This window comes from Muntiacus reevesi, chromosome 5 (genome assembly GCF_963930625.1).
Source record: "Muntiacus reevesi chromosome 5, mMunRee1.1, whole genome shotgun sequence".
Taxonomy (NCBI): Eukaryota; Metazoa; Chordata; class Mammalia; order Artiodactyla; family Cervidae; genus Muntiacus; species Muntiacus reevesi.
In genome coordinates this window covers 41,730,402-41,738,261 of record NC_089253.1, presented here as the reverse complement: position 1 = coordinate 41,738,261, position 7,860 = coordinate 41,730,402, and the positions used below count along the sequence as shown (strand labels likewise).

The window sequence follows — 7,860 nt, the reverse complement described above, 5'->3', positions numbered from 1 at the left end:
ATGGTAGAAAGCGAAGAAGAACTAAAGAGCCTCTTGATGAAAGTGAAAGAGGAGAGTGAAAAAGTTGGCTTAAAATTCAACATTCAGAAAACTAAGATCATGGTATCTTGTCCCATCATTTCATGACAAATAAGTGGGGAAACAATGGAAACAGTCTTTATTTTGGGGGCCTCCAAAATCACTGCAGATGGTGACTGCAGTCAAGAAACTAAAAGACGCTTGCTCCTTGGAAGAAAAGTTATGACCTAGACAGCATATTAAAAAGCAGGATATTACTTTGGCAGCAAAGGTCCATCTAGTCAAAGCTATGGTTTTTCCAGGAGTCATGTATGGATGTGAGTTGGACTATAAAGAAAGATAAGCGCTGAAGAATTGATGCTTTTGAACTGTGGTGTTGCAGAAGACTCTTGAGAGTCCCTTGGACTAAAAGGAGATCCAACCAGTCTATCCTAAAGGAAATCAGTCCAGAATGTTCATTGGAAGAACTGATGTTGAAGCTGAAACTCCAATACTTTGGCCACCTGATCCGAAGAGTTCACTCATTTGAAAAGACCCTTATGTTGGGAAAGATTGAAGGCGGGAGGAGAAGGGGACGACAGAGGATGAGATGGTTGGATGGCATCACCAACTCAATGGACATGAGTTTGAGTAAAGTTGGAGTTGGTGATATACAGGGAAGCCTGTTGTGCTGCAGTCCATGGGGTTGCAAAGAGTTGGACACGACTGAGCGACTGAACTGAACTGAACTGATTTGCACTATGATTTGTTTTGGTGTACACCCTGGCAGAAAATCAACTGACTTCAAAAGTGATCAGTTCTGTATTCCTTATTCTGTTCCACTGATACACATCTATATTTTTGATATCACACTCTCTTGATTATTATAATTGATAGGTAATATGGAAATAATGTAGAATTAACTTTGTTCTTTTTCAAAATCATTTTGACTCCCGTAGGTCCTTTGCATTTCCACATAAATTTTAGAATCAGCTTGTTAATTTCTACCCCAACTTTCTGAGATTTGATTGAGATTACATTGAATCTATAGGTCAATTTGGGAAGGAGAGACATTTTTACAATACTGTATCTTCTAATCCATGAACATGGATATCTTTCCAATGATTCAGGTCTTCTTTAATTTTTCTCAGTAATGTTTTATAGTTTCTGCATAGAGGTTTTGCACACTGTGGCACAAGAGCTTAATAGCCCTGTGACATGTGGGATCTTCCCATGCCAGCGATCGAACGGGTGTCCTCTGCATTGGCAGGCAGATTCTTAACCACTAGACCACTAGATATGTTCTCCCTAGCTTCTTGATATTGAAATTAGATCACTGAGTTTTTAACCTTTCTTTTTTCTAAAATACACATTTGGAGGTATAAATTGCTCTCTGGACACTGCTTTAGCTACAGCTTATAAGTCAGCACTAATCTGCTCATACTTTTATTTCTTTGTCAAACTGTACTCACACTTGATGCGAAAGTCACTCAGTCGTGTTCGACTCTTTGCGGCCCCATGGACTATACAGTCCATGGAATTCTCCACGCCAGAATACTGGAGTGGGTAACCTTTCCCTTCTCCAGGGGATGTTCCCAATCCAGGGATCGGACCCAGGTCTCCCACACTGCAGGCAGATTCTTTACCAGCTGAGCCACAATCACATTTTCAGGAAGTCTGTACGAAAAGAAATCTCTTTAACTTTGGACATTAAAAAGCATCTTAACGTACAGAATTCTGTCACATTTTCTTCCTTTTTCTTATCATTTTCATCACAATTATTCATAAACAGACATATTAGGGACAATCATTCTGCCAGAAGTCATCATAAGACTCCATCTGTTATTTAGGCGATAAGTCGTGTCTGACTCTTTTGCAACCCCACAGACTATAGCCCACCAGGCTCCTCTGTTCATGGGATTTCCCAGACAAGAATACTGGAGTGGATTGCCACTCCCTTCTCCAATCTTATACGTTTTGATATGTCATATTTTCAAAATAATTTCTTAAAAAATTGTCTAATTTCCATTATAATTTCTTCTTTGACTTATTATTTAGAAGTATGTTGTTTAATTTCCAAATACTTTGGAATGTAGTTATCTTTTTATTTTGATTCCTTGATGAGTTTCCTAGATCAGAGATCACACTCTATATCATTTCAGTCTTTTAAAGTTTGTTGATACTTGTTTTCTGGCTAAACACATAATGGATTTTGGTAAATGCTTCATGTACACTTGAATAGAACGTGTCTTCAGCAGTTGTAGGTTATAGAGTGCTACATAAATCAGCTGATTAATGACGCTATTTAAATCTAAATGCTGGGTTTTTCTGGTCTGCTGACACTTACTGCTGTTCAGTTGCTCAGTCGTGTCCAACTCTGCAACCCCACAGACTGCAGCACGTCAGGTTTCCCTGTCCTTCACTATCTCCCAGAGCTTGCTCAAACTCATGTCCATTGAGTGGGTAATGCCATCCAACTATCTCATCCTCTGTTGTCCCCTTCTCCTCTTGCCTTCAGTCTCTCCCAGCATGGGGGTCTTTTCCAGTGAGTTGGCTCTTTGCATTAGGTGGCCAAAGTATTGGAGTTTCAGGTTCAGCATCAGTCCTTCCAATGAATATTCAGGACTGATTTCCTTTAAGACTGACTAGTTTGATCTCCTCGCTGTCCAAGGGACTCTCAAGAGTCTTCTCCAGCACCACAGTTCAAAAGCATCAATTCTTCCATGCTCAGCTTTCTTTATGGTCCAACTCTCACATCCACACATGACTACTGGAAAAAACATAGCTTTGACTAGATGGACCTTTGTCGGCAAAGTAGTGTCTTCGCTTTTTAATATGCTATCAGTTGTGCTAAAACTCTAATTGTAATCATGGGTTGATTTCTTCTTTTAATTCTGTAATTTTTTATTTTGCATATTTGAAATTATGTTATGAAGTACATAAAATTGAGGAGTGTTTTATTTTCCTGTTGAATTGACTCTTTTTTTGACTCTTTAATAATTATAAAATATCCCTCCTTTTTTCTAGAATACTTTCTCTTCCAGTCTACTTTGTTTGAAATTAATAAAGCCGCACCAGCTTTCTTTTGGTTAGTGTGATCATAGTGCACATATTTCATTAGTTTCTCAATATTTCTGTGTTCTTAAAAGTATGTCTTTTTCAAAATAAAATTATTTACAGCTATCCTGCGTCTTTGTTGCTATGTGTGAGTTTTCTCTAGTGTGGCAAGCAGGGGCTACTCCTCATTGCAGTGCACGGGCTTTTCATTGCTGTGGCTTCTCTAGTTGCAAAGGACAGACTCTAGGTGAGCAAGCTTCAGTAGTTGCAGTACTCGAGCTCAGCTGCTCCTCGACATGTGGGATCTTCCCAGACCAGGTTATAAGCCTGCCGTCTTGCTGTTTGTCTCCTGTTTTTTGTCCTTTTATTCTTTCTTGAATTCTGTTAGATTAATCAAGTATTTTATGTTATTTCATTTTCTCTATTGTATTTTTACTTACCTGTTCATTTATTATTCATCGTTCTATATTTATAGGAGAATTTTGAAGAAGGTAATGCTTATTCTAAAGGACAAGATCTAATAGTAGACTATCAGAGAGTGTGGTACCTACAAAGGTTAGGTGCCAGTGGGCTGTAACCACAAACCCATCAGTTTGACAGCCCAGGACATCTTCCCAACACGCAGCATTCACTATACAGTAATAGTAATACAATAGCTAACACTTAGATTTGCCCTTCCTATATGACAGGCATATATATAAACGAATTTAACTATGAATATGAACATAGATAAACACTGAAACGATGCCTTCTTTTCTATACTTTGGTCTGTCAGTCCCTTTCACTTCATCAAATTCCACTTGAACCCCACTTGTTGGCTTCTCCAACACCCCCAGGGCAAGCTCTTCCTCTGTCCATATGCCTGCACCGCCCACCCCCAACCTTCTCCCCCACCCCCCGCCCCTGACAGTCTGGTTCATTGGTGCAACAGGCCCCCAAGTCCCCTGCCTCCTTTCTTGGTAACTGCTTGAGAGAGATGGGGCTTCAAAAATGGACTATGGCTGCTCCATCCTTATAGGGTAAGTGGCCTTTTAGTCACAGCCCATTACGTACGTATCTCCTACCCTTAAAAGTGTGCACCTCTGTATGCCCACCCCCAACCATCCTTAGCACAAGGATGCTCAGAAACTGTCTGTCAAATGAAGTCAAGAATGAAGACTGACTGGTTTTCTGATTATATAACACAGATACACATGTAAACCACTAGCGGTGAACAGTACTCCCCCCACCTTGGGAAAGCAGTATTCCAGTCCCTTCTCAACCCATAACATCCTTCCATGAAACCAGCATGAGTAGGCCCTGGGGAGGGGAGGGAGGAGTAAGAGTGACGGGTCCGTTTCCATCTGTCGGGGTAAAGGTAAACCCTGCCTCCTCACCAGTCCCCAAGCAGATGCCACCCCTTTGCTCAGATCGCTCTTTTCTCTAACTCATGCGTGAGCGTGGACACTCTCTCTTTCTCTCTCTCTCTCTCTCTCACTCCCTGATTGGGCATCAGCGGATATTATGGAGGGAGGTGTAGGAATGGCAGGGGGGGTTGCATCCTTTCTCTACTCTTGCTCTCCTTCCCAGCTTCTAGATGCTCCCCCATCACTCTCCTCGACTACAGCACTAAAGGATTCCGCAGCGGGTCACTGTACGCGCTGCGGCAGCTTGGTCCGCTAGACCTCGCCCCGAGGAACGGACCCAGTGGGAATCCTATCCACTAACCGAGGCGCCCTCCCCTCCCTGCCAAGGAGTCACCTGGAGTCGGGCGTGGTTCCCACGCCGTTCCCTCGCAGCCGCGCCTCGTGATTGGATAGCAGGTTTACCGTGCGGGACGCCATTGGCTGCAACGCCTGTCGTTCCTGTGCCCAGGCCGCACCTTTAAGGGGCAGCGCGGAACTGAGGGGGCCGGGAACAGGCCACAGCGTGGAGGCGGGAGGCGGGGGGATGGGGAGGGGTTGCGCTACAGGCGCAGAGGTCTCGAGTCCTGTCAGCCCCCACCTCCGGGCTGGTGGATTCCCGCTCGCTGGCGCTCTGGGCCGCGCCTTCCAACGGCCTCGCGCGGTCTGCGCGTGCGCACTAGTCCACTCTCGCGCCCTCAGGCGGTGGGCGGGGCGGCGGGCCAGTGGGCTGGGTGGGAGGGTGGGGAGGGTGGGGGGAATGGGGAGCTGGGGTGGGGTGGGCGGACTAGGGACCGGGGAGAGGCGCTATGTCTTTGGAGAAAGGGGCTCCGTTTGGATATCCGCTCTGGGACAGGAGGGAGTGGCGGGGTAAGCCACAAAGAGCGGCAAGGGGGCGCGACAAGGCCCGCTGCCAGGGCGCCCGAGGCCAGGCCAGGACCTTCGGGCTGTCGCAACTGGAACCGGGAAGCAGAGGGGCGCAGACGATGCGAGAAAAGTTATGGATGCCCTGGAACGGGCTCATCGTCATTGGGAGGAAAATGGAGCTCCTGGGGAGAAAGACGCAAAGACCTAAAACGTGGGACCCGAAGCTTGAGTCTGAGAACTGGAGACTGGAAGATGTAGAAAAGACAGTCTTAAGAGGAAAGTCAGGCCGGAGTCCGGAAAAGATGGATGTGAAACGAGTGCGCAGTGTATCAAGTGCATTACAGATTTCGGCAGGTTTGCGGAAAGACAGCTCAAAGGAGGTGTGGGGAAAGCAAGAATTCAGACACACAGTAGAGACTGAATCTGAGAGTGCAGGGACTGCAGCGGGATCTCGGAAGGGGCCTGAGTTTAAAGAGAAGTTGAAGTTTACTGACGTGGAAACCAGTGGAGAGGACTTGAGATCCAGAGGATACGAAGTAAAGCACAATGAGGAGGAGCTGAGGTCAAGTGGAGAGAAGCTGAGTTCCAGTGGAGAGAAGCTGAGATCGAGTGGAGAGAAGCTGAGATCGAGTGGAGAGAAGCTGAGATCGAGTGGAGAGGAGATGAGATCGAGTGGAGAGAAGCTGAGATCGAGTGGAGAGAAGCTGAGATCGAGTGGAGAGGAGCTGAGATCGAGTGGAGAGAAACTGAATTTGAGTGGAGAGAAGCTGGAGTCCAGGGAAGAGAGGCGGGGATCCATGGGAGAGAGACGAGGATCCAGGGGAGAGAGGCGGGGATCCAGGGGAGAGAAGCTGGGAACAAGTGGAGAGAAGCTAGTACCCAGGAGAGAGAGGCGGGGGTCCAGGGCAGAGAGGCGGGGATCCGGGGCAGAGAGGCGGGGATCCAGGGGAGGGGATCTGGGGACAAGTGGAGAGGAGTTGAGATCCACTGGAGATAAACAGCGTTCAAGTACAGAGAAGCAGCGATCCAGTAGGGAGAAGCTGGGGACTAGTGGAGACAAGTTGGCGCGTTCAAGAATGGGGAGCATAAATGAAGAGCAAATTGAGAAAGTGGTGGAAGTGATTGGGGATGAAAGATTGATAGAAATTACCAATGCTGAGATGGAAATTCCTTTTGAAAGTGTAGAGGCGAATAATGAAAAAGAGAATGAGGAAGGGGTGGGGGAGGAGGAGGATATCTTGGAAGAAGAGAATGATAATAGTGATGAATCTGTTTCTATGGAAGAGAAAGCAATTATAGAGGAGGAAGAAGATGAAGTGAGTGAGGAGATGGAGAATGTAAGAAGGAAAGAGGAGCAAATACGGGATGTTTTGCAAGTCAAAGAGGAGAAATTAGAGTGAAGCAGAATGCTATTGACCCTGAAGGGGTAAATAGAGAAAGCATCTGAGCCTAAGAGAAGAAAGAGTGGGAATGAAGAGCTACTGGGAATGAAGGTGGACACCAGAACCAAAGGAAGTGAAGAAGTCTGATAAAGAGGGAAGTGGAACATTTTGGGAAGAAAGAGAAGATTTGTTAATGTGTCGATAGCTAGAGGAAAAGTGGACATTGGTTTCTTGGAAAAGAGCTGTGACTAAGGAGCTTGTAGAGAGGTGCTTGAGAAATGGATTGAGGATGGGCCAGAAAGATTTAGTTTAACAGACGATTGAGTTTATGAGATGTAGGAGAATGCATAGTGAGAAAAATGGACAGTGACAGCAGGATGAGGATAGATCATGAAGGTGGTGGAAGGAGATGTAGGCTGGAATGATCAATGTCTGATAGAGGATCCTAAAGGATGAGGAGCTCGACAAAGGAGAGAGCAGAGATGAGAAAATAAAGAAGTGACGGAAAAAAGTAAGAAGCCATATCTCATAATAGTAATCATGTTTGTTGGATTTTAAAGTTATTTCTTCCCTGTTTCTCTCCTCTCCCATGTAGCTGATGTTACAATGCAGTGAGTGGGACAGGTGTCTCACTGGGTCCTGTGTATCTGGACCAAGCCCAGCCTCCTTGATCTTCCCTCTAGCCTGCAAATTGTATCCAGAATAACTTCCAGAATAACAGAATAGCCCTGTTTTATTTTATTTCTTGGCTGTGCTGGGTCTTTATTGCAGCACATGGGCCCTTCATTGTGGCCCACGGGGCTTAGTTGCCCCCTGCATGTGGGATCTTAGTTCCCTGACCAGGGACTGAACACCCATCCCCTGCATTGGAAGGCAGATTCTTAACCACTGGGCAACCAGGGAAGCCCCATGGGTTCCCCTATTTTAAATTTAGTTATTTATTTTTAAATGAAACAAAAAATATTTTTAATGATAAAAGGTACAATTCACAGAGAAGATAGACATCATAAACCATTAGCCACCTAACAACAAAGAAACATAAAGCAAAAATCAGAAGAAATATAAGGGAAAAGAAAAAATATATAATCATAGCGAGATTTAGTAACATTTCTCCGAGAGTATGAAGTTCAGAAAAAAGAATAGGAGCATCTTGAATTATGTCATTAATAATTTAA

General features: G+C 45.1%; 1 protein-coding gene across 2 annotated transcripts in view; it reads left to right on the top strand.

The window, feature by feature from the left end:
- Positions 1 to 6,269: 6,269 nt before the first annotated feature.
- The window catches only part of LOC136169747 (basic proline-rich protein-like), a 40,559-nt gene continuing 38,968 nt past the window's right edge, over positions 6,270 to 7,860 (top strand). For both annotated transcript variants that reach the window (XM_065937762.1, XM_065937761.1), the window contains exon 1: positions 6,270 to 7,196. The gene's annotated coding sequence lies outside the window, so the exon portion shown is untranslated. The remainder of the gene's footprint in view (positions 7,197 to 7,860) is intronic.